The sequence below is a fragment of the Chrysoperla carnea genome, chromosome X (genome assembly GCF_905475395.1).
Source record: "Chrysoperla carnea chromosome X, inChrCarn1.1, whole genome shotgun sequence".
In the NCBI taxonomy this organism is placed as follows: Eukaryota; Metazoa; Arthropoda; class Insecta; order Neuroptera; family Chrysopidae; genus Chrysoperla; species Chrysoperla carnea.
In genome coordinates this window covers 29,136,221-29,162,774 of record NC_058342.1, presented here as the reverse complement: position 1 = coordinate 29,162,774, position 26,554 = coordinate 29,136,221, and the positions used below count along the sequence as shown (strand labels likewise).

Genomic DNA, 26,554 nt, shown 5'->3' with positions numbered 1-26,554 from the left:
CATGAGAAATATATATAAAGAGGGGGAAATATGACTTAAGTGAAAGTATGACTGCTGCTCACGAGTTTTTTATGTGTGCTCTAATCTCCACTCAGTTTTCTTGTGTTTCTTAAATACACAATACATGTAAATACAAAGGTTTCTTTTCTTCCTTTTTCTTTTAATCAAGATGTTTTTCATTAAATTACATTCTTTTATCAGGTTTGAAGGTCCGTAGGTAAAAAACTACCACCAAAATCATAATTGAAAACTTGATATTATTCTGTATTATCTATGGATATCAAATTTTTAAACTGCTAAGGCATAATCTTATATATTGGGTATGGGGTATGGGTATGGAGGTTAGCGGGCCATGCTCGAGCATCGGGCCTCGAAGCAATGGTTCAGAGCACCTAGCCAAATAGACCCTTGTACTCTATCCCCGCTACGCTTTTCAGTGGCTATTATAACCAACTGATGTACTGAAACCCAGGATCTGCCTAGCGCTGAGTTTCCTAATTTCTTCTGGTTCGACTATGGCCGGACCAAACCATTTCCTTCGCTGCTGTATGAGCGCCGGGCAGTAACAGAGACAGTGGATCGATGTTTCTTCTGAATTTTCCCCGCATCTGTCACAAGCGGGAGATTGTCTTTTTCCAATCTGATGTTGGAACTTGTTCAGGTTATCATGCCCTGTGAGTAACTCTACGATGACTCTAATATCAGCTCTGTTTAGTTTCAAGATCTCCTCGGCTCTGTTACCGAGCGAGTTTCCTTCACCCAACAGGCTTTTGGCGATTCGCCCTTCCTCAATCTTATATATTATTACTCTAGCAAATTGTTTTCTGTCTTACCCTTATTTCCTTATTTCTTTATCAAATTCCTGTGGCATCGTAGCCCCTAAACGGTCGAACCGACTTGATTGAGAACATTTTATAGCTAAGTTTCCAAAAATCGATTAACAAGGAATAAATCTTTGTCGAAGATTTTTTGAATTTTGTAAATTTCAATTGTTAGTTTAATTCAATTGATGTAAGGACATTTCTGGATTGATAAAAAATATCAAAATCAAACCGTCCATGAAATTTATGGAACTGAAATGTATATTCGATTTGGTAAATGCTTCGATGGACAAAGTTTCTGTAAAAGTAAATTTACATTCCGTTACAAAAGTAAAATAAACCTGTCTGATCGACATACTCCACGTTTAAGAGAATAAGAACACCTTTTGCCGAAAGTACAATCAAAATGCAAAATAGTGTTAACAACTCTCTCTCAAATCGACAAAGTTGTTTATTCATAACAGAACAATTGTGAAACATAGGAACCAATACAATTGTGGTTAAGTATATTCTCGTATATACAAAATGTGCCACTAAATATTGGTGTAGTGTCTAAAAATCTAGATTAATTTTTTTCTTTGGTCGCCGTATCAGCTGTATCAATGATACGGAATCCCCGAGCTACAGAGGCCCCTTACGTATGTAAGCAAAAATTACCCCAACAACTGTACAAAGTTTTGCCTCAAATACTTTTTTATAAAAAAAAATTGAATATCTCAGCACAGAAAAGTCGTATCCAGATGAAACAGAATTGGAAAATTCAGGATTACTAAATAAATAAAATTTTAAGCCTAAATTGACTTCAATCCGATCAGTAGAAACGGAGACTTCGGCCATTTTTTCTTTGACCGCCTCAATTGTTTATTAATTAGCTGTTTAACAAACATTGAGAAAGTTAGGATATTCAATTCATTAATTTTAAATTTTCTACAAAGAATATAAAGTAAAAGTAAGCTTTTCTGTAGCAAAAAGCTACATACCTTTCTTGAGTCATCCTTTACATTTTTTTTTTGTTTTCCTATTTCCAATTATTGACTATGAAACAAGAGGTTCATTCAAGTATATAAGAAATGTAGCTCAACCGAACTGAAGTATATAAAATCACCGACATATACTTATTTATATATATACAAAGTGTTCACTTCAGGTGTAACCACATTCACATTTTCAAGTAGGATAGTAGCGTCCAAGTTCATAGTTAATATTTTTACCGCAGCGTTTCAGAGATAAGAGAAATTACATCGGTTTTTATGAGTGTCTCTGCCCAATAACGCTGGGAATTGATTGTGGAAAATTGGCACCGCTGATTTTAAAGTATCGTTACACTTGAAGCGATAGAAATGAAAGAAAGAAATTTGAAAAAATTCTCAATAATTTCGTGTTTAACTGAAAAACACTTCTTCACAATCTACGAATTTTCTGAAAAAATCATAGTTCTAGTCTAAGAAATCAATGAAAATATCAGTTATTTTAAGCTCAGATCGCAAAAAATTTGCATTAAAAAATTTTTTCCCAGCTAATAGTTATCTTTTTCTTCCCACAAGTTTAGTATACAAAATTTAAAAAACCCCCAAGAAATTTTTCGGATACGGATCCCTAAACTCGCGCATGAAACGGATTTAAGAACTCTCTCTATTAAATTACCTTTTCTTCTTTAAAACCTTCTCCGAATTGAAAAGATTTTGAGGATCATCACGTAGTTTTAGTTGTTCCGGATACGAAACATAGCTAAAACAAACCCCATTAAATTACCATTCAAACGAGACAAAAAAAATAAAAATCGGTTCATCCGTTTAAGTGCTACGATACCACAGACAGACACTGATAACGGTCAAAATTAGAACACTCGTTTTTTTTTGGTTCGGGGGTTAAAAAAATACAAATCACCTACAAAAATGGTTCCAATTGAAAAAAGTTGAACACCATTTAACCTAGAATTTATCCAGCTAAAAATAAACATACATTTGGAATTAATCGAGACTTTCAAATGATCGAACTTTTGTTTGACTAATTTTTTTGCAAATGTCCAGTTTAAAAAAAGCACCCTGTATTTAGATACATATACATGCATTGTGCACTACTTAAATTGTCAATCGGTTTCAGTCGAGTAACCGTGCGTGTAATATACTTTTCTATGAAATTCAATTCCTTATTTATAAATATTTTTTTCCGTTATATTTTGTTTCTGAGATTTACTTCAAACATTTGTTGTTCAATTTTGTTGTTGGTTATGTTATCAGACAAATAAGGAGACAATCGAAATATTCGATTTTATAAATGTTCAGTAAGATTTTTGTTTCATATATGTATGTTACTCAAGTTTGCTAAATATACAGGGCGTTCTGTTATTAACTGCAAATCGTTGGTCTACAGAATAAGCTCATAAAGACGAACATAAAAGCTCTTTACCAAATTTCGATCTGAGGCCAGATTCGGGATATGTGCCTATGGAAAAATAGAAAGATTTATGAATTCACAAACCTATCAAATTCACTAAATTAGTAGGTGTCACTTAGAAGAGACTATCATAAAACAATAATTGATTTAATTGGGTCGTGAATACTAAAAAAAATATTTTGTTGTTATTATTTATAAAGAAAACAAAAATATAAACCACCAATAGCCAGTTAGATGTGGGAGGTATCAAATTATATATTAATATAGGTACAGGGCAGGGGCAATAAATTGTGTAATACAGAACACAAAATCTTAAACATTGTATCACTTTACAACTTCAACACACAACATACATACTTTGATTTGTGTCGGAGTATGTGCATCTCAGCATATATTTATCAAAACGGACAATTGTCCGTCTTGCCAAATATATGCCTAACGTATGTGATATTCGCACGATTAGTTGCGTACAACACTTAATTTACCAAGAAACGTAGGTTTTTTTAATGGGTTAGTTTTTATAATAACAAAAGTAGCCAAATAGAGTTTTTTTGTAATAATTTTGCATTTAGAGACGCCTTCCATTATGATAAAACACATCCTTTCTTTAAGTAGTGTTTTATTGGTTTCATTCAAAATGTTATTGAACTGTGATTCGCTAAAGATATATTAATTTATTTTGTTAATTATCTCGCAAAGTAGGCCTCAGATCCAAAATTAGTAAATAACTTTTTCCTTCGTCTTTATGAGCTTATTCTGTAGGCCAACAATCTGCAGTCAATAACAGAACGCCCTGTATATTCACCCATCAAAAAGAAAGTATAAAAAAAGTTACCTACCAGGTGCAATAAAAGTTTTTCATCAACAACTTTGTTACAAAATTTTAATTAATATCCCGTGAAATTATGATGAAAATATACAAGAAAATTTGTCATTTTCATCATCTGTATATATTAATTATATCTTTTGTAATGATAATTTTCATATTTAAATTAAAAATATGTAGATTTCATGCAAAAACTTGTTGATAAATAAATAACAGTATATTTAGTATAGTTAAAGAACCATTTTCTTACGAAAAAATTGTTTGCTGGGTATAATGACTTTCGGTTTTTTTGCATTAGCTTCAGAAAATTATCCTAAAAAAATTTTTTATGACTTCAATCGGAACGTTTTAGGTTTAACCTCCGCACCATTGGTGTGAAGAGGATTTATACAATGAAATAAATCAGATAACTTTTAAAAGATTTTAAAAAGGTCAAAATGCTATAGTAACCCGAAATTTAAGATATTTTTATTAATAAACTCTGTGTGCACGTCCCCCCCCCCTGTCGGGGTCTGAAAAACTCTCAAAATGAAAAAAACCTCTTTTTGTTTACATTTAATGACGTATGCGCGGGCTTTTGGGATCGCTGATCTCGAATTTTCAGTCAAAATGCTTAATTTGTTGCCCCTCTCCCTCTTTTAAAGTTGCTAATATCGAATTTATGATAAATTTGATTCAATTTTCACCCCCCTTTATTTTAATTTACATAAGTAAACCCCTTAAATAAATTATACCACTAACAAGTCTTAAAAAAGCTTAAATTGAAAAAAAAGGCTCAAATTTTTTGTTTGGGGATTCTATTTATGTAAGCTAAAAGAGGCGAGGGGGTGAAAATTGAATCAATTTGATCATAAATTCAAGATCAGCGACTTTAAGAACTCCCTTACATGTCTTAAAAAGGGTTGCATTTTCATAAAAATGGCATTTATTATTAGGAGGGTCTACTTATGTGGGCTAAAAAGTTTGGGGTGTAAATTAAACGAACTTTAAGAAAGCAATTTTTACAATTCTGCAATAAAAGCAAAAGAGTTTAATAAGAACTTGCGGCAAAAGTTTCTTGTTTAAAATATTCAAACATTATTTAAAAATTTTAATATACAAAAATACCACTCAAATTTTTTGGTATAAAAATATCCGAAATAAAATTACTTTTAAGTCAAGAACTCCGATTTTGTCGAATTTAAGATTTTGCAGCTCTAATTGTACAATAAATTACATATTATTTAAATCGGTATAAAATTGTAGATAATACTATTTATAGATAATATCTAAATTCGACTATTTTTGAACCACTTTATACAGTTAATTAAAACTATTTTTAGATAACTATATCTAGTAATAATTAAAGTTGAACGAATGATATCATAATTAGAAATCAAAGTTAGATTTTGCATATCATACACTAATAACAACATATGAACTAGCCAATTAGCCATATCACTGGTATTTTACAATGCTGGCTTACAAAATGCTTTCACGCAAATTTTACAAACACAAATAAACAAGTCATTGTTATGACAGTTTTGGATTGTCTGAATTCAGTTTGTGTTTTGATAAAGTTTGACCATTTCATTATTATTACTTTTTTTTTTTAATTTTGTAGATTTACATATACAGGGTGTTCTGTTATTGACTGCAGAACTTTCGTTTCCTGAATAAGTTAAGAAAAAAATGAAGAAAATGTTCTTTGCCAAATTTGGATCTGAGGCCTAATTTACGAGATAATTATCCAACTACTATTCGACATTTTCTTGTTTTTTTCTCAGCTTATTCAGGAAGTGAAGGTTTTGCTATCAATAACAGAACACCTTGTATAAAAATTTTAGCTATTTTTTAGCATCTATCGTATTTAAGCCTGAAAAATGAGTGAATTTTGAAAATGCATGATGAAGATTTATTAATCAATAAAATTTGTTAATATAGAGTATTTTAATATTGCAAAAAAAAAAATAGTTAAAAAACATTCTTTGCACAAATTAAGAGTGTTTCATTAAGAATATGCCACCATTGTGGGACAAATGAATACATTTCGGTTAACAAAAGCGATGAGATGCCTCATAGGAATTCATTTCCAACTCTAGTCCAATTAGACATTCATTTCCACCTTGCGTTATCAAAATTGAAAAAGAATAAAAACATCACAACATAAAAATTGCACTAGGGTTGAAATTGCAACTGAAGTGTATTAGAAAAGCCTGGTTCAAATGAAATTTTGAAGTAAAACTTGTAGGAAACAGTCTATCAAAACATTTAAACACAATTATATGGAAAATGAATGCTGAATATTAAATCATGAGATTCAAATGAAAAGGGGTGGGGCTAGTTACTAGGAATAACAAAATTATCCTCTTCCACTACACTATCAGACTAAAATATAAAATTTGGCACGTCTGATATTTATAAATATTATCAAAAATAATAAATGAGAACTCTAATATCGTTGGATATTTCTACATTCAAAAATTGGATTATGTAACAATAAACTTGGACAAGGGACCTATTCCAAATTCGGATTTAATAAAAATTTCCAAATCAAGTTTGAATTTCTAGAATTAGTAATGGATTGTGACAGTAAAATATTATTTACTTTCATGATTTATTTATGGTTTTTAATTTAAATTTAATTTTTTAATTTATTTTAAACGTCAAGATCAAGTGATACACCTATTCGAATATCATTGCGCATAAAGATCATGCGCACTGACCAAGCACTAGTAACCTGAATGAAGGTGATTTACTGACGTCACTGATATTTTTGACAGATACTTAGACCAGTATAAATTGTAGTTACATGAAAATATCAATGTGCAGTCCGCCACCAAATTATTAACGAGTAAAATACACAATAAGAGTAATTACGATTAGCTAATTCATACTGATGATGATTACTTGGTAGTCGAAATACGTATTTATATAATACAAAAAATTAATCTAGGAAATTGGGGCAAAAATCGATAGATATTACAAATTAACAAATATTATTTTTTTTAAATTCACACAGCTGTGAAAATTGCAGTAATAGTTTATTGGACAAACCTGTCGAAAAAATGAAGATTAGATTCAAAGGTTCAAAAGAAACTCAGAAATAAAACTTATAGGATGCTGTCTGTCTATTAAAACATTTAAACACAATAAAAAGGAATGTTGGATATTAAATCAGGAGATACGAATGAGGGGTAAGGGAGACTGCGCTTGTTAGTAATAATGAAATTCCCTTCCACTATACTGTAAGACTAAAATATAAAATTTGACACGTCTTATATAAAATACGCTCATGTATATTTAGGACACTTATATACAATTTTACGAAAAACGAATATATCAAAGCATTAGTAGGAAGGCTGAATTTAAGTAGGAACGTTTACTTGACAGCATGCAAAAACCAAACGCTTAGTAGGTGGTATATCTATTTCAACAATAAAGTTGGTGGTATTAGATCATACACCGCCAAGTCAGCCAGCATCGTATACCAGCCATATATATAGAGTCCTTATGGAGTCAATAAAAGAAGTTTCAACATTCGTGAACAAATCAGGAATCATATGTGCATTATACTCACCAACTTAAAACAAGATGTGGTAAATATGACTTTTGGGCGGCCGAATCAATAGCATTCTGATTCAGTAAACGATCATTCATCAATCAATACATAATAATAAGACAAAAGAGGAGTACTGCAAGTGGGTTCCTAGCACCTAGACCAAGAGTCCTCTGTGTCCTCCTTGAGAACGACCTGCCATCCGAAAACGCGTAGGAAGCGCTATTAAAATCAGACGAAGCTAAAGGATTCTGTCGAGGCCAGACACAGAAAGCCCACAGCTTCTCCGTCGGGATCTCTCCCAGGTTAAATAAATCCAAAGTTTCGGACCCGAACATTCTAAATGTAACGTCCTGCTGATTTCTGACGGTGAAAATAACATGTTTAGTAGTTTCGTCATCCTGCATACAGGCTCTACAAGTGGGATCATTGACGATTCCCATATTCTGAAGATGACTTCATTGGCGATCCATCCACGAGTGGGGTCACAATCTCCAACCATAGTATAAAACATAGTCGCTTCCGTCTCTCTGTCCCTAATCCCTATGTGTGCCTAGATCTTTAAAACAAAGCGCAACGCATTTTGATGGAGTTTTTTCAAACAGAGTGATTCAAGAGGAAGATTTTATGTATAGTATGTGCATAATATAGTCGAGTAAGGGGTTGAAATAGGGGTTGGAAGAGATGTGCATCAAAAACTTAAAAAGTTGTGTATTGATTAAGCTCAAATATTGATAAGATATACAACCAGCTTCAAGGATTATTCTCAATAAATAATTTTTCTCAACAAAAAAAATTACATGTAGGCCCCGGCGAGATTCGAACTCACGATCTCCTGTTTACTAGACAGGCGCTTTAACCAACTAAGCCACGGCGCCGATGATTAAGCTCGCATTGTTTTCTATCTAATCTAAAGGGATTCATTTCAATACTATGTGATTTAGGTAACTAGAAAAAGCTTGGATTTAATTCTTGCGTTTCTCCCAAAATCTAAATCGGTAAAAATATTAAAACGAAAAATAAAAAAACAATAAATAATTAAAAAAGTCAATTTTCTTCAATGAAGCAGGTGCTAAAGAGGATCGTGAATCTTATGAGATTTATTACTAATATCATTTGTCAATTGGGAGGTATTGCGAAAAAAAATTTGATCCCAGTAAAACAGGCACCCAAATTTATATTATTTATAAATTTGGGTTTTCAAACGTTAAGATATACAAATTTTCATTTCATTTTTCGGGGTAAAAACAATAATTTTCGATGAAAAAGTTAATATATGGCACGTAGTGAGTGGTATCTCTCACCCACCGAAAACAATAATCTCATACCATACACAAAATGTATTCGTTCATTTTCATTGTGGTGAAAATTTTTATAAACTGTTTTTAGGAAGAAGAAGAACGTTTTTCGTTTCAAATGCCTATCTTACCGTGAAATATTGCCTCTTATCGGATAAATTCCCAATTCTATACGAATTCATCTATCATTATCGGGATATAACAAACGATACGATACTTATACTATACCATATTGCTGGATGTATATGTCGCGGATAGATTATCGAATCAGCTATATTACTTTACCATAAGCTGAATTACAAAACAGTTCTATTATGTAAAAAAGCTGAAAGACGTTTAGCGGTTACTCAAAATTCACTTAACACTCAAAATTGAATAGTTGCACACTTTTTTATTAATCAATGGAGTGGGTCAACGATTAGAAGTTATGTAAAATGTTATGAAGTTCGATTAGAGTTCATATAAAAGAAGTAGTGTTTCACCCACGCGAAGCGAGGTTCAAAATTTTAATCCGCGTTAATAAGCGAGGCGAAGAGAGGTATATTGTTCCAAAAACCTTGCCTGGGTCGAGGTGACCAGTCCCCACTCCTAAATTTTATTAATTATTAAAAATTATGTAGAAAATACTTCATAAATAGTAAATATTATAAAAGTTAATAAATACTCGAATACTAAATTTTTTCAAATCTCATCAACAAGGTTTTCTAGAACAATTGATTCGGCAATCCATCTTCGACATATACATGTACATGATGGCTAGACTCAGGTTAATAAAAAATTGAATCAGCTCAAATTACCAACTAGTTCCTTTTTTGTATTTAAATAATAAATACCAATATTCGGAAATTCAGTTATTGTACTGCAGTAATTTGTTTATCGACAATGCATAATATAATGCAAAAATAAAGCAAAAGATATTCGGAACCCTAATCTAGCATTTGAAACATATCTAACAACACTCTCCATTTAATTACCTTTTTCTTTACAGCCTTTTCCAAACTGAGCCGAGATAATCGACAATTTTTAATTTTTTCGGGTACGAAACCAGAAATTCGCCCTTGAAAACAGACATAGTTAAGAATACTCTCCATTAAAGTAACTTTCAGACAAAACCAACACAATCAAAATCGGTTCATCCGTTTAGGCGCTACGATGCCACAGACAGAGTGATATACACACACAGACACACTCACACATAGCGATCAAACTGATAGCACCCCTTTTTATTTAGTTCGGGGGTTAATTAAATAAAAACGAAGGTTTTTGTTTTGTTATCTACATATAATGACAAAAAACGTATTCACGTACAATCCAAGACAAAATAAACGCAAAAGTTGAACCATACTAAGTGATATTACTATATCAATATATGTAATTCACATATAATGTTACAGCTGTATTACTTAGAATAATAAAACTAGTGCATTTTTTGTGACACATAGTGTACATATACCAATATAGTACTTAATGTAATAAGAGAATTGCTTTCTACGTTAGAACGATACCCCGTTATATGTAAAATGTTATAATATGCGTTATGAATATTTAAAATCAAACGATAGTTAATTTATCATCGCATCGATTGCACATTGCAAACAAAAATTATAACGATCAATAATATAAATGTACTTTTTTAACAATAGAATATGTTTAATATGGAAATTTTTAATATTTAATTCGTTCTTTTTTTATACCATGTATATATGAAGTCGCCCTATTAGCTCGGTTACTTAGGGTAGCGGATTCGATTCCTGCTGTCGCAACAAAATTAATTTAATTAATAATTGTGATGGGCTGGTGTAGTGCATGGTATATGCATGAAGGAGGTGCACTCAGCCTCTGAAATTGAGGAGCTGATAAATGAAATTATCAGCGGAAAGGTGGTAAAACACATATATGGTATCACAAAGGTTCTCTATAGCCTGAGTGTGTCCTTCGTGGACAGCCAATATAATCTAACCTAACCTATGTATATATGAAATATATCAAGGAATACTAAGTTTAGTCCCAAGTTTGTAACGCTTAAAAATATTGATGCTACCAACAAAATTTTGGTATAGGTGTTCATAAAATCAACTAATTAGTCCGTTTTCAGTTGTCTGTCGACACGATAGCTCAAAAACGAAACAAGATATCAAGCTGAAATTTTTAAAGCATGCTCAGGACGTAAAAAGTGAGTTTGAGTTCGTAAATGAGCAACATAGATCAATTGGGATTTTGTAAACCGTTAGAGATGTAACGAAAGTTTAAATGTAAAAAAATGTTCCTTATAAAAAAATTAACAACTTTTGTTTGAAACATTTTTCTATAAACATCATTGGTGCTTATTTTCTCCAAAACTATGTAAGATAGACAGTTGAAAATTTGTAAGTAGCTTCAACTAGTCGTCTTGTGAGTAATTCTCAGAAAATGAAAAAAAATTCTAGAAACGCCTTTCGAAAATTTTCGAAAACTAATTAAATAGCGGCCGAAAGAGCGGCATATCGAACCAGATCTAGGGCGGCATCAAGCCTGAATCCGCCACTGGTATCACTTAGGTTTATATTATTTCCCTAGCCTATTTTAAGCCACTGGTAACCCTACTATAATATATTTAAAATATTTCCATGAAAATATTAATTGGATTTTTTTTAATAATGAAATCCAACACTGTTTATTAAGAAATTTTTCTTTTCAATTTTCTAAAACAAATTTCCAGCAAAAGTTTTCATCTCGTTAATGTTAATTAATATATTATTAAGTTAAACGTATTACTTAATAGAAAATAGACTGCGAAAAATTAGTTTTTTCAAACATATCGAACTTTCTTATTAAAAGTTCTAAAACTTCTGTGTAACTAATTATTTCTGCAATGTGTTACAAAATTCGATAGAAAAATGAAAACTATTTTAATTTCGAATACCCAGAATGAATTTTATTGAAATTCACCTTTTTCGTTGAAAAATTTTTTATGTCTTTTGAGACCATGTATTCTTTGCATTTGTATGTTAGTATTTTCTTTGAATTTATCTGAAAAATGAAATGATGAAAAGTTTACAATTAATTGAAGACATACCAAGTGAAATTTACAAAATTAAAAAAACTCCCGACAAATTTTTCAGGTACAGAACCCTAAACTCGCACTTGAAACATATCTATGCAGACTCTCCATTAAATTACCGTTTCCCTTAAAGCTTTTTCCAAATTGAACCAATTTTTCGGTCATAGAATTTTGTAAAAATCACTCTTAAGTTATTCTATTGCCTATATGTGACATATATCAGAGTATATTAAGTTTAGTCCCAAGTTTGTAACACTTGGAAATAAATAGTAATGCTTGGAAACAAAATTTTGTTAAAAGTGTTCTCATCCGCCTGCCCATTGACTTACATAGGTCCATTGGGTCTTACAGCCGTAGGACCCATCTTGAAACCCATAACTGATAGAAAAAACTCCAATTTTATTTCGGAACACTTTTTTTGTAAACATCTTTGTTTTCCTGTGAGAATCGAAATTAGGACAAAACTTGAATTTCCACTTTCTCAAAAACTATAACAGATAACGAGTTGAAAATTTGTAGGTAGCTTCAAATAGTGAGTTTTTTGTTTCCAAAGTTCATACTAAACCCATTAGATAGTGTTAAAGAAGCCAATTTTCCGGCAAAAATTTTTGTTGTATAAAAATTCATTTCTAAGCATCTAAAAACGAAAAAAAAAATTCGGGAAAAATAGCCGTTTTTTTATTCTAATTATTTTTGGTTTTTTTAAAAATAATACAAGGCACTGATTCTTAGCATTGTCTACATAGAGTGTTTCAATAATTAGCACAGTCAATTAATTTTTTATTATCCCTTGTATTTAATAAGTTTTATCGAAATCGAAATTAATTGATCTATAACATTTAGCAATATTTCATCATTACTAGTACTGAGTTTTCTTGGAAATAGAAGATATTGGAGTTATAAATTTTAATATTTAAAACTATAAAATTGATTCATTAAATGTAACAATTAAAAAGTACTTCAACAGAACATAATTAGTGTTGAAATGAACAATTCTAATTCTGAAACTGATTCATGAAAACTCCGAATATTAAAATTTTATTCTTTTGATTCTTTATATTGATTTTCTCTTTAACGAATTAAATAACTTTCCTCAACAATGGAGAAAGTAATTAGCTTAGGAAAATGTGAAATAAGTTAATTCACTTAATAATAATAAGTTAACACTTCTCCATCTTTAAATATAATTGATAAGAGAATAAAATCGTTTTTTTCTGTCACGTTTTTTAACCGATTCACTCTCTGTATTATTTTTTTTATTGGTGCGCAGAAAAAAGTATCACTTCAAAAATGTAAAAAATTTTGCATTGAAAAGAATTTTAAAGAATCAATGATTCACTTATAAAATGAACTGAATATGAAATGAATTATTTTGCTGAATTAGAATTGATCGTTTTCAAACCACAAACAAATCAAATAATCTATTACGTACACGTGTAATGTTATATAATATAATTAAATATAATATACTTTAGTTATGGATATGATGAAACAATAAATAATTATTAACTTAGTTTATTAATTAGTGCAATCATTAACGATATATATATTATATCAAACACACATTTATATATATATGGAAATCATTAAACACATCAATCACATTATACAGAGTGATTTAATAATATTTAAAATAAAATTTGTTAATTATTTGATTAATTTGTTTTAATAAAAGTCGTGTGGGGATAAATGTATTAAATGTTTATTTAAAGTTTCTTAAGGATGTATGAGCATGACAACAATGTTTGATTTAAAGGCTCAAAATTTGTTTGTAGGTAGTCTTTTACTCAAAGAATATGTGGTTAAAATTTCAGCTTAGGTAACCGTGCAAATTTTTAAGAAAAAAGTCATTAAAAATCGATATAAAATACATTGGCTCCTATGGAGGAATCTCAAAAAACGACATATTTTGGAAGTTTTTGATAATTTTCATTTGGAATGAATGAAAACAAATTTTAAAAAAAACTTTTTAATAGAAAGTAAACATATTAGCAATGAATTAGAAAAGAAAAAAACTAAGTGTCACCGTCCATATAAGGGATGTAAGAGCAGGGTAGATTAAAGGTTGAAATTATTTTTATCTTATTTTCAACTTTGATGATGAATTTTGTTATAACTTCATGAATGTAGACGAAAAATAAGAATAAAATTTTTCAATATGTGTCTTGGTTTTCGAAATATCGGAAGCTAAATAATTTAAAAAAATTTTCAATTTTCGATATTTTGAAAATTAAGCCAGATATCGAAAAATTTTATTCTTACTTTTCGTCTTATATCGTCAAGTAATAATATAAATTTATCATCAAAATTGAAAATATCTATTTTTAAATTTGTGCCCCCACTACCATGCTCATACATCCTTAAAATTCGACATGAGACTAAAAGAAGTTTTGCATGAAATTTTGCAAAGGGTTGATTCTCAAGGACATAAAATTGTAAAGGAAATTGTAGGAAAGTGTTGACCGTTTCTCATAGATGCTATAAAATTTCGATATTTATCACAAATATTATAGGAATCCATACTATTTTTAAATGAAAATAACTTTGCAAACAAAACAAGCTATTTGTAAATAAACGAATTTGAGATACTTTCAACCTAAATACAGCGTGTTCTGTTATTGACTGCAGAAACCAAGCTTACCCAAAATAAGCTCATCAAGAGCAATAAAAAAACTCTTTTCCAAATTTGGATCTGAGGCCTAATTTGGGAGATACGAATATGACAAAAATTGATAAATTTATTCATTCGCTGACTATAATTTGATAACCATCAGCCAATAATAATCAGTATGAAGTCTACTACAGTAGATTTCATTTAATAATATGGAAAGAATATAAAAAGTATAAAATGATTTAATTGGATTTAATCAAATTATCCCACTTTTATTATATTATTGACAAAAAGCAAATATTATTATGAGTAAACACGCCCATATGGGCGTGGTTTTTACAATGTTTACTGATAATAATATTTGTTTTCTGTCAATAATATAATATAAATATAAAAAGTGGGATAATTTGACTAAATCCAATTAAATCATTTTATATATTTTTTAAATCTCTTCCTTTTAGGTGAATTTTAATTTTAAATGAAATTAAGTTTGGAAAAAAGTAAAATTAGCCTCTACAACTAAAATTTAGTCACTTAATACCTAATATTTAAGGAAATATAATCGGTCAATATTATAAAATTACTTCCTTCTCATAATTTTATTCTGTTTGTCCTCTATGCTCATTTATTACGATACATGGGATACCTCAGCAACAAAACAGTCAAGAAAAAAAAGTGTCTGTTTTCACAAAAAATAGTATTACAAAATTAAATAAGCATTTAATACAAAAATATACATGGACATATAAGAATAGACCACGTTAGTAACGGACGATCGTGTTAGTGGGATTCCAGACTCGGTATAAAAGAGAACGATGCTCTGACGCACGTTTTGTCTTTTTTTTTGGGCGTGACTTACTGGCGCACTTGTTCACTTACGGTAAGCACTTGTCCAAGACTGTTAATGCGCAAACGCTACTAAAAAGAAACAAAACGTACATCTGACCATCATTCTCTTTTTATCGAGTCTGGACAGATCACGCCCACTGCTTCAGTCTATTCTTATATGTCTATGAAAATATATCATAATTACTGAATACATCAACAATCATCAATCACTCTGTATATGAATAAATAAAATACTAGATTTTTTTTGGGATATAGCCTGATTATGAATTTTAAATCGCTAGTAGGCAGTCTGAATCACAGAGGTTTATGGAATGTCGCACTCACATAACTCACTAATTTTTTCGAACCATGTATTTTTTAATTTAAATTTATTTTTGTTTTTTTGAGATCTCAAACGCATGCGTATAATAAATAATAATAAATAAATATGTATCATCATTTAGTTTTGATATATACAAGTTTTTTGTTTTGATTAATAATATTGATCGAACAAATTCAATTAATTCATTAAAATATAATTAATTTGTTCGAATATGGTGTTTAATTAAATTAACGCTCGCCAATCAAATTTATAAATATAAATATTGTGTTCTTGTTTACATTTATTTACATTTACATAATGTGTGATGTGTTTTTGTTGCATGTGTGTTAGTCATTTTTTTTGATATGTGTTGTGTTTCACTTCTCTCGTGTGCTATAGTTTTTGCTATTTTCTCGTTAAATATAATATTCTGATTATTTTATACAGGTTTTACTATAACTAAAATTAATTGACGAATATTTAAAGTACCTACGTGCCAGGGGCGTAGCTACTGTCGTATCAATCATACGGGGTCCCGGGCTACAGAGGCCCCTAACGTGTGTAAGCAAAAATTAGTAAAATGTTATGAACAATTAATGGCTCGGAAAACATGCTTAAAATCTGAAATTCAAAAAATGCATTCCGTTAAGGAAGTAATGGAATTATTGCTGATAAAATTCAATAACAGCATGGTTTCTATTCTTGAGCCTTCCAGATACAACCGCAACAGCTGAAAGAAGTTTTTCAAAATTAAAACTGATAAAAAATAACCTGAGGACTTCGATGGAACAGGAAAGGCTATTAGACTTGCCACTATTGTCTGTCTAGAGGCAGAAATTGTAGAAAAACTGAAATCATCTTCAGCTATGATGTAATAAATCAATTTTCCGGAAAAAAGATAAAAAAAAATATATATTTAACTTGAATTGTTTGGCTAGCTCAATTTCTAGGAAAAAGCAAACATTTTTGTTTCATTTGTGAGAAATCTTTATTCTTAATTTGGGTTCTCCAACTAATTTTGATACATGGGCCCTCCAAGGCGAGTTACGCCACCACTAAGTGCCTTAAGTACCTTCCAATGAGGAAACTACTTATATAAGCTAAAAAAAGGGGGAAGTTTAAATTTAATCAATTTGATCATAAATTCAAAACCAGCAACTTTAAAAGCCAAAGCAAAGCCATTCAAAGATTGGAAACACACTTCGACCCAAAATCGGGGAAGCCACAATCCCTGATAAAAAAATCCGATTAAAATCTACAATTCATTCCGATTGAATTCCAATTCAATTCAATAGAACTTTATATGAAATTTCCAATTCGATCCTATTCATGAAATGCAACCAATTGGAAATTTTCAATTTGTTCTATTGGATTGAATTGGAATTCAATCGGAAAATTTATCCAATTAAATCCAATTCATTACATTTGAAGCCTATTCTTTCCGATTGATTGAATTGGAAAATTCCGATTGATTGATTTTTATGAATCGGATTTTCTTATCAGGGATAGTATAAATCTAAAACCGAAATAATTCACGATAACCGCTCAGGTCCTTTTGCTAATTGCAGATTGATTCCAAATTTTTATTAGTTTTAGAACTTTCAAGAATTTTTTCGTAGTTTTAAAGAAATTAACCACTTTTGGTTTGAAAAGTTCACAGTTTTTGAACCATTTGGATGAACTTATGTTCTTCAAATTAAATTGTCAATATTTAAATCAGAATAATATATTTTTAAATTTACGTTTCAACAACAATTGAAATTTTGAAAGAAGTATTTTTGTTTTTGAAACGTAAATTTCTGCTTGTTGTGTGATTGCATGTAAGGCCTATTGTACATTTTTTTTAAATTTAATCATATTTAGTTATTTTTCTTGTAACATGTTGCAAATAAAGGTAAGTGATAACAAATGCCATACTAAATTCTATTTACCTATTCATTTACTTTGTCCCAATCAATTTCGAAAAGGTTCGATACAAATTTCTACCCATTGTTTTGAATGAAGCTGAAGTTGGCCGCTAAAAAATACCCACCAAAAAAAAATAGTCGAGAAAATAAAGGATAAAAAAAAAACATTATTTGTGACTTAAAATGGAATAATTTAGAACGCTATATTATAAGATCAACTCCCAGTATCATTAAGCTACCCATAAAAAGTGAAATTAATAAGAAAATCTTGGGAAAATCATCCTCTTTGTATTATTATGACCAACAAATTTATTTTGCTTACGCTAGTTTTAAGCAACGTTTAACAATGAGTAATAAAAATAAGATATTCAACAAAAAAAATATGGAAAATTTCGGAAAATATGTAAGAAAATTTTCTTATGAAAAAAATTTTTTTTTGGAAAATTTTCTTGAATTTTGAAAGACATGGTAATGTGCGTGAGTACAAATTTTTTGTGTTCGCGAATTTTCTGAGTGTTTTTTTTACGTTGCGGGTGTTTTTTGGAAAATTGACAATAACTTTTTTCTGCAAAATAAAATTTTTTTTTAAGGTAATTTTTTGGAATAACGAATGCATTTCGAAACTATCTATCATCATTAGGTCACTGTTTGAAAACTATATAGTGAATTTTAGTTGAATTTTAAAATGGGTATTTATCTTATAGAATAGTCATGTTTGGAAAACGTCATAATTTTCTTTAGCAAAATAACTTTTTCTTTTAAGCAAATTTTCTCGATAAATGAAAGGCTATTGAAACATTTAAGCACCATTAGATCAGTGTTTGAAAACTATATAGTGAATTTTAGTTGAATTTTAAAATGGGTATTTATCTTATAGAATAGTCATGTTTGGAAAACGTCATAATTTTCTTTAGCAAAATAACTTTTTCTTTTAAGCAAATTTTCTAGATAAATGAAAGGCTATTGAAACATTTAAGCACCATTATATCACTGTTTGAAAACTATATAGTGAATTTTAGTTGAATTTTAAAATGGGTATTTATCTTATAGAATAGTCATGTTTGGAAAACGTCATAATTTTCTTTAGCAAAATAACTTTTTCTTTTAAGCAAATTTTCTCGATAAATGAAAGGCTATTGAAATATTTAAGCACCATTAGATCAGTGTTTGAAAACTATATAGTGAATTTTAGTTGAATTTTAAAATGGGTATTTATCTTATAGAATAGTCATGTTTGGAAAACGTCATAATTTTCTTTAGCAAAATAACTTTTTCTTTTAAGCAAATTTTCTAGATAAATGAAAGGCTATTGAAACATTTAAGCACCATTATATCACTGTTTGAAAACTATATAGTGAATTTTAGTTGAATTTTAAAATGGGTATTTATCTTATAGAATAGTCATGTTTGGAAAACGTCATAATTTTCTTTAGCAAAATAACTTTTTCTTTTAAGCAAATTTTCTTGATAAATGAAAGGCTATTGAAACAATTTCGGTAGAATTGGTCACCGTTTGGCTACTATTTTCAATGATTACCCTATCTAATATAAATACATTGTTAAAAAATTAGCGGGTGTTTTTTGGAAAATTGACAATAATTTTTTTCAGCAAAATAAAATTTTTTTTTAAGGTAATTTTTTGGAATAACGAATGCATTTCGAAACTATCTATCATCATTAGGTCACTTTTTGAAAACTATATAGTGAATTTTAGTTGAATTTTAAAATGGGTATTTATCTTATAGAATAGTCATGTTTGGAAAACGTCATAATTTTCTTTAGCAAAATAACTTTTTCTTTTAAGCAAATTTTCTTGATAAATGAAAGGCTATTGAAACAATTTCGGTAGAATTGGTCACCGTTTGGCTACTATTTTCAATGATTACCCTATCTAATATAAGTACATTGTTAAAAAATTAGCGGGTGTTTTTTGGAAAATTGACAATAATTTTTTTCAGCAAAATAAAATTTTTTTTTAAGGTAATTTTTTGGAATAACGAATGCATTTCGAAACTATCTATCATCATTAGGTCACTGTTTGAAAACTATATAGTGAATTTTAGTTGAATTTTAAAATGGGTATTTATCTTATAGAATAGTCATGTTTGGAAAACGTCGTAATTTTCTTTAGCAAAATAACTTTTTCTTTTAAGCAAATTTTCTCGATAAATGAAAGGCTATTGAAACATTTAAGCACCATTAGATCAGTGTTTGAAAACTATATAGTGAATTTTAGTTGAATTTTAAAATGGGTATTTATCTTATAGAATAGTCATGTTTGGAAAACGTCATAATTTTCTTTAGCAAAATAACTTTTTCTTTTAAGCAAATTTTCTCGATAAATGAAAGGCTATTGAAACATTTAAGCACCATTAGATCAGTGTTTGAAAACTATATAGTGAATTTTAGTTGAATTTTAAAATGGGTATTTATCTTATAGAATAGTCATGTTTGGAAAACGTCATAATTTTCTTTAGCAAAATAACTTTTTCTTTTAAGCAAATTTTCTCGATAAATGAAAGGCTATTGAAACATTTAAGCACCATTAGATCAGTGTTTGAAAACTATATAGTGAATTTTAGTTGAATTTTAAAATGGGTATTTATCTTATAGAATAGTCATGTTTGGAAAACGTCATAATTTTCTTTAGCAAAATAACTTTTTCTTTTAAGCAAATTTTCTCGATAAATGAAAGGCTATTGAAACATTTAAGCACCATTAGATCAGTGTTTGAAAACTATATAGTGAATTTTAGTTGAATTTTAAAATGGGTATTTATCTTATAGAATAGTCATGTTTGGAAAACGTCATAATTTTCTTTAGCAAAATAACTTTTTCTTTTAAGCAAATTTTCTTGATAAATGAAAGGCTATTGAAACATTTAAGCACCATTAGATCAGTGTTTGAAAACTATATAGTGAATTTTAGTTGAATTTTAAAATGGGTATTTATCTTATAGAATAGTCATGTTTGGAAAACGTCATAATTTTCTTTAGCAAAATAACTTTTTCTTTTAAGCAAATTTTCTTGATAAATGAAAGGCTATTGAAACAATTTCGGTAGAATTGGTCACCGTTTGGCTACTATTTTCAATGATTACCCTATCTAATATAAGTACATTGTTAAAAAATTAGCGGGTGTTTTTTGGAAAATTGACAATAATTTTTTTCAGCAAAATAAAATTTTTTTTTAAGGTAATTTTTTGGAATAACGAATGCATTTCGAAACTATCTATCATCATTAGGTCACTGTTTGAAAACTATATAGTGAATTTTAGTTGAATTTTAAAATGGGTATTTATCTTATAGAATAGTCATGTTTGGAAAACGTCGTAATTTTCTTTAGCAAAATAACTTTTTCTTTTAAGCAAATTTTCTCGATAAATGAAAGGCTATTGAAACATTTAAGCACCATTAGATCAGTGTTTGAAAACTATATAGTGAATTTTAGTTGAATTTTAAAATGGGTATTTATCTTATAGAATAGTCATGTTTGGAAAACGTCATAATTTTCTTTAGCAAAATAACTTTTTCTTTTAAGCAAATTTTCTCGATAAATGAAAGGCTATTGGAATATTTAAGCACCATTAGATCAGTGTTTGAAAACTATATAGTGAATTTTAGTTGAATTTTAAAATGGGTATTTATCTTATAGAATAGTCATGTTTGGAAAACGTCATAATTTTCTTTAGCAAAATAAAATTTTTTTTTAAGGTAATTTTTTGGAATAACGAATCTATTTCGAAACTATCTATCATCATTAGATAAGCGTTTGAAAATTATTTTGTGAATTTTAGTTGAATTTTAAAATGGGTATTTATCTTATAGAATAGTCATGTTTTTTGAAAAACGTCATAATTTTCTTTAGCAAAATAAGTTTTTCGTTTAATAAAATTTTCTCGATAAATGAAAGGCTATTGAAACATTTAAGCATTATTAGAATAGTGTTTGAAAATTCATTTCAATGATTCCAATATCTTAAATGAAAGTATAATATGAACATTGTTAAAAAATTAGCGGGTGTTTTTTGGAAAATTGACAATAACTTTTTTCAGCAAAATAAAATTTTTTTTTAAGGTAATTTTTTGGGATAACGAATCTATTTCGAAACTATCTATCATCATTAGATAAGCGTTTGAAAATTATTTTGTGAATTTTAGTTGAATTTTAAAATGGGTATTTATCTTATAGAATAGTCATGTTTTTTGAAAAACGTCATAATTTTCTTTAGCAAAATAAGTTTTTCGTTTAATAAAATTTTCTCGATAAATGAAAGGCTATTGAAACATTTAAGCATTATTAGAATAGTGTTTGAAAATTCATTTCAATGATTCCAATATCTTAAATGAAAGTATAATATGAATGAACATTGTTAAAAAATTAGCGGGTGTTTTTTGGAAAATTGACAATAACTTTTTTCAGCAAAATAAAATTTTTTTTTAAGGTAATTTTTTGGGATAACGAATCTATTTCGAAACTATCTATCATCATTAGATAAGCGTTTGAAAATTATTTTGTGAATTTTAGTTGAATTTTAAAATGGGTATTTATCTTATAGAATAGTCATGTTTTTTGAAAAACGTCATAATTTTCTTTAGCAAAATAAGTTTTTCGTTTAATAAAATTTTCTCGATAAATGAAAGGCTATTGAAACATTTAAGCATTATTAGAATAGTGTTTGAAAATTCATTTCAATGATTCCAATATCTTAAATGAAAGTATAATATGAATGAACATTGTTAAAAAATTAGCGGGTGTTTTTTGGAAAATTGACAATAACTTTTTTCAGCAAAATAAAATTTTTTTTTAAGGTAATTTTTTGGAATAACGAATCTATTTCGAAACTATCTATCATCATTAGATAAGCGTTTGAAAATTATTTTGTGAATTTTAGTTGAATTTTAAAATGGGTATTTATCTTATAGAATAGTCATGTTTTTTGAAAAACGTCATAATTTTCTTTAGCAAAATAAGTTTTTCGTTTAATAAAATTTTCTCGATAAATGAAAGGCTATTGAAACATTTAAGCATTATTAGAATAGTGTTTGAAAATTCATTTCAATGATTCCAATATCTTACATGAAAGTATAATATGAATGAACATTGTTAAAAAATTAGCGGGTGTTTTTTGGAAAATTGACAATAACTTTTTTCAGCAAAATAAAATTTTTTTTTAAGGTAATTTTTTGGAATAACAAATGCATTTCGAAACAATCTGTCTAGAATTAGTCATTGTTTGCTAACTTTTGAGGGGTTTTTAAGCAAAGTTATCTTTTTATTTTGTAAAATTATCAAACGGAGACTTCCTCAAGCCACTTCGAAAAATAAAATATGTATACTTTGTATAATTAATTTAAAAAAATTGTTCAATTGTCGCGCTAATTTTGCACGTTACGATAAAATAAGAAATAAAAACAAATATGCTTGGAGTAATTTAATGGTCTCGTACTGTACTTGGTACAAAAAATTTTTTTTGTAATGTACTCATACACACGCACTACATATTTATAAGTTTTAATAATATGTTCAATAAAATGGGCCAAGAGCTTTTTCTTGGTATAGATTAAACTTCGCCATAAATTAATCTATCAATAAGTTGTTCTTGAAAAAAAATCTGCAGCATAGTTTTTCAAGTTATGATGTGTAACATGATAACTACACAACTAGATCGTGTTTTGTTAATAGAAATTGCATTTATATGTTACCTTTGATTCCATTAATCCTTAATTGCACTAAAAATATCAATTTAATCACGATTTCGAAATATTAATGCACTTTTACTTACACATCTTTCACTCTTCAATATTTTTTATCTCACACAAATTGAAATTTCAACACTATAGATATTTAATTTCTGCACTTTTAAAACTTAGGTATACAAACACATTAGAACAATTAACAAACTGGTAAATTTAAACAACAATATAAGTCAGAGATTTAAACGATTAAATTTTATAATTGTTATTTTCAACAACAAAACTTATGTTAACATTTTTTTACATGTATAATTCACCAACTTAAATTTAACATCATAATTCATAATTGGAAATATATTTTTTTAATAAATACACATCAAATATAATTTTATTTATAAATAGTGTTTTTGAAAATATACCCTTCGATATTTTGTATGATAAAAGTGCGCATGTATATGACTTTCTTAACCAAAGTACACTTTTTTGGTGTGAAATAGAAATAAATATTTTTTTTTAAATATACAATACCATAGACATGAAAAGATAATTTTTTTTTCTGGATTGTAATAGAAGAATTTTATTAAAATCTTTTAAAATAAAGTCCAGGAAAATTATCAAATGTTTGTAGTTTCTTGAAATTACAAGATCGGCCATTTCTCAACGTACAGTCATGTTTTTCACTCTCAATAAAAATTTTCGGAATCTGTTTTATTACAACACCTGAAAATTTGTAGGTACTTATATTTTCAATATTCCTATACAATACAATATTACTAATCTGACACTATTAAAAATCACAGGAACGACCAGTGATGATTTTCTTTATCCAAAAAGATTATTTTCGTTTCACTCACGATAACTATTATGCGTAATTCTATACAATTCTGTCCTCCGAACATTCCAACAATCCGGTAGACCCTGATTTTTAGCCGACGTCAAACAAAAAAGGAGGATGTGCTCAATTCGACTGTATTATTTTTTTTATGTTTGAACTTTTTCTTTTTAAAAGCTGGTGCTTCTCTTCCCATTTCAAGTTGGCCCAATTCCGGTAATGGAATGCATGAGAAAATCATAGAAGTGTTAAATTTGTATTAAGTATGTGCGACATCAATGCACTAATTACTCAATGTCACTCCAACGGATTTCGATGACTCTTTGTAAATGACAAATCAATTCGTGGTGGTACTTCAGATTAACAAAACTCACAAAATTTCAAAACAAATTAATATGCACTAAAACTAAAAATAGAAAACGGTAACATAATGTAGTTACAATTATGTTATTTTTGGAGCCGGTGTCAGCCAAGTTAATGTAGCAAACTATTTTGTTGTTCTGTGACAGTTGTTTCCTTGACATGCACCGACTCTCAAAAAACAATAATTGTAACTACATTACATAATCGTTATTTTTATATCATGTATATATGAAATAGGCATAGTATATTAAGTTTAGCCCCAAGTTTGAAACGCTTAAAAATAATGATGCTAGGAAAAAAATTTGGTCATAGGTGTTCATAAAACCACCTAATTAGTCCATTTCCGGTTGTCCGTCCGTCCGTCCGTCTGTAGACACGATCGGTCAATTGGGTCTTGGGTCCGTAGGACCCATCTTGTAAACCGTTAGAGATAGAACAAAAGTTTAAGAGTAAAAACAACTTTTGTCTGAAACATTTTTTCGTAAACATTACTGTTTATCCGTGAGGGCGCCAATTAGGCGGAAATTTTATAATATGTACTATACTTGATTATCAGTTATGTATTGTCACATGTTTGTATGTGTTATGTGATAAAGAAATCAACACTGACTATGCATGGTATTTCAACAATTAACTCAGTCAATTGTTTGTTTTCACTTGTTGTACTTAAGAGTGCATATTAATTTGTTTTGAAATTTTTGATGTCGGATTTTTTTTTGTTAAAATTTTTTTATTAAAAGTGACACATAAGTGCGATTGTATTGCATATAAATATTGAAAAATATATGTATAATTTTTTAGGCGATAATACAATTTCCGAAAATTTTCATTGACAGTGAAAAACATGACTGTACGTTTATAAATGGCTGATCTTGTAATTTCAAGAAACTACAAACATTTGACAATTTTCTTGGACTTATATTTTTATATTAAAAGATTTTAATAAAATTCTTCCATTCCAATCCAGAAAAAAAAATTATTTTTTCATGTCTATGGTATTGAATATTTAAAAAAAAATATTTATTACCATTTCACACCAAACAAATGTACTTTGTTAAAACAAGTCATATACATGCGCACATACAAAATATCGAAGGGTATAGTTTCAAAAACACTATTTATAAATAAAATTATATTTGATGTGTATTTATTAAAAAAATATATTTCCAATTATGAATTATGATGTTAAATTTAAGTTGGTGAATTATACATGTAAAAAAATGTTAACATAAGTTTTGTTGTTGAAAATAACAATTATAAAATTTAATCGTTTAAATCTCTGACTTATATTGTTGTTTAAATTTACCAGTTTGTTAATTGTTCTAATGTGTTTGTATACCTAAGTTTTAAAAGTGCAGAAATTAAATATCTATAGTGTTGAAATTTCAATTTGTGTGAGATAAAAAATATTGAAGAGTGAAAGATGTGTAAGTAAAAGTGCATTAATATTTCGAAATCGTGATTAAATTGATATTTTTAGTGCAATTAAGGATTAATGGAATCAAAGGTAACATATAAATGCAATTTCTATTAACAAAATACGATCTAGTTGTGTAGTTATCATGTTACACATCATAACTTAAAAAACTATGCTGTAGATTTTTTTCAAGAACAACTTATTGATAGATTAATTTATGGCGAAGTTCTCACACCAAGAAAACGCTCTTGGCTCATTTTATTGAACATTGAAACAAAACTTATAAATAAATATGTAGTGCGTGTGTAGGAGTACGTTACAAAAAAATGTTAGGTACCAAGTACAGTACCAGACCATTGAATTACTCCAAGATATTTGTTTTTATATCTTATTTTATCGTAACGCTCAAAATTAGCGCGACAATTGAAAAATTTTTTTAAATTAATTATACATAGTATACATTATTTATTTTTCGAAGTGGCTTGAGGAGGTCTTCCGTTTGATAATTTTAAAAAATAAAAAGGTATCTTTGCTAAAAACCCCTCAAAAATTCGCAAACAATGACTATATCTAGACAGATTGTTTCGAAATGCATTCGTAACTCCAAAAAATTATCTTTAAGAAAAATTTTATTTATTTTTAAAATTCAACTAAAATTG

At 28.5% G+C, this 26,554-nt stretch overlaps 1 protein-coding gene and 1 non-coding gene across 2 annotated transcripts in view; one reads left to right on the top strand and one right to left on the bottom strand.

The window, feature by feature from the left end:
- The window catches only part of LOC123303048, a 509,686-nt gene that overhangs the window by 438,558 nt on the left and 44,574 nt on the right, over positions 1-26,554 (top strand). The gene's annotated exons all lie outside the window — the stretch shown is intronic.
- Positions 8,387-8,460, bottom strand: Trnat-agu. Its single transcript has one exon. It is a non-coding gene; the product is annotated as a tRNA-Thr (tRNA).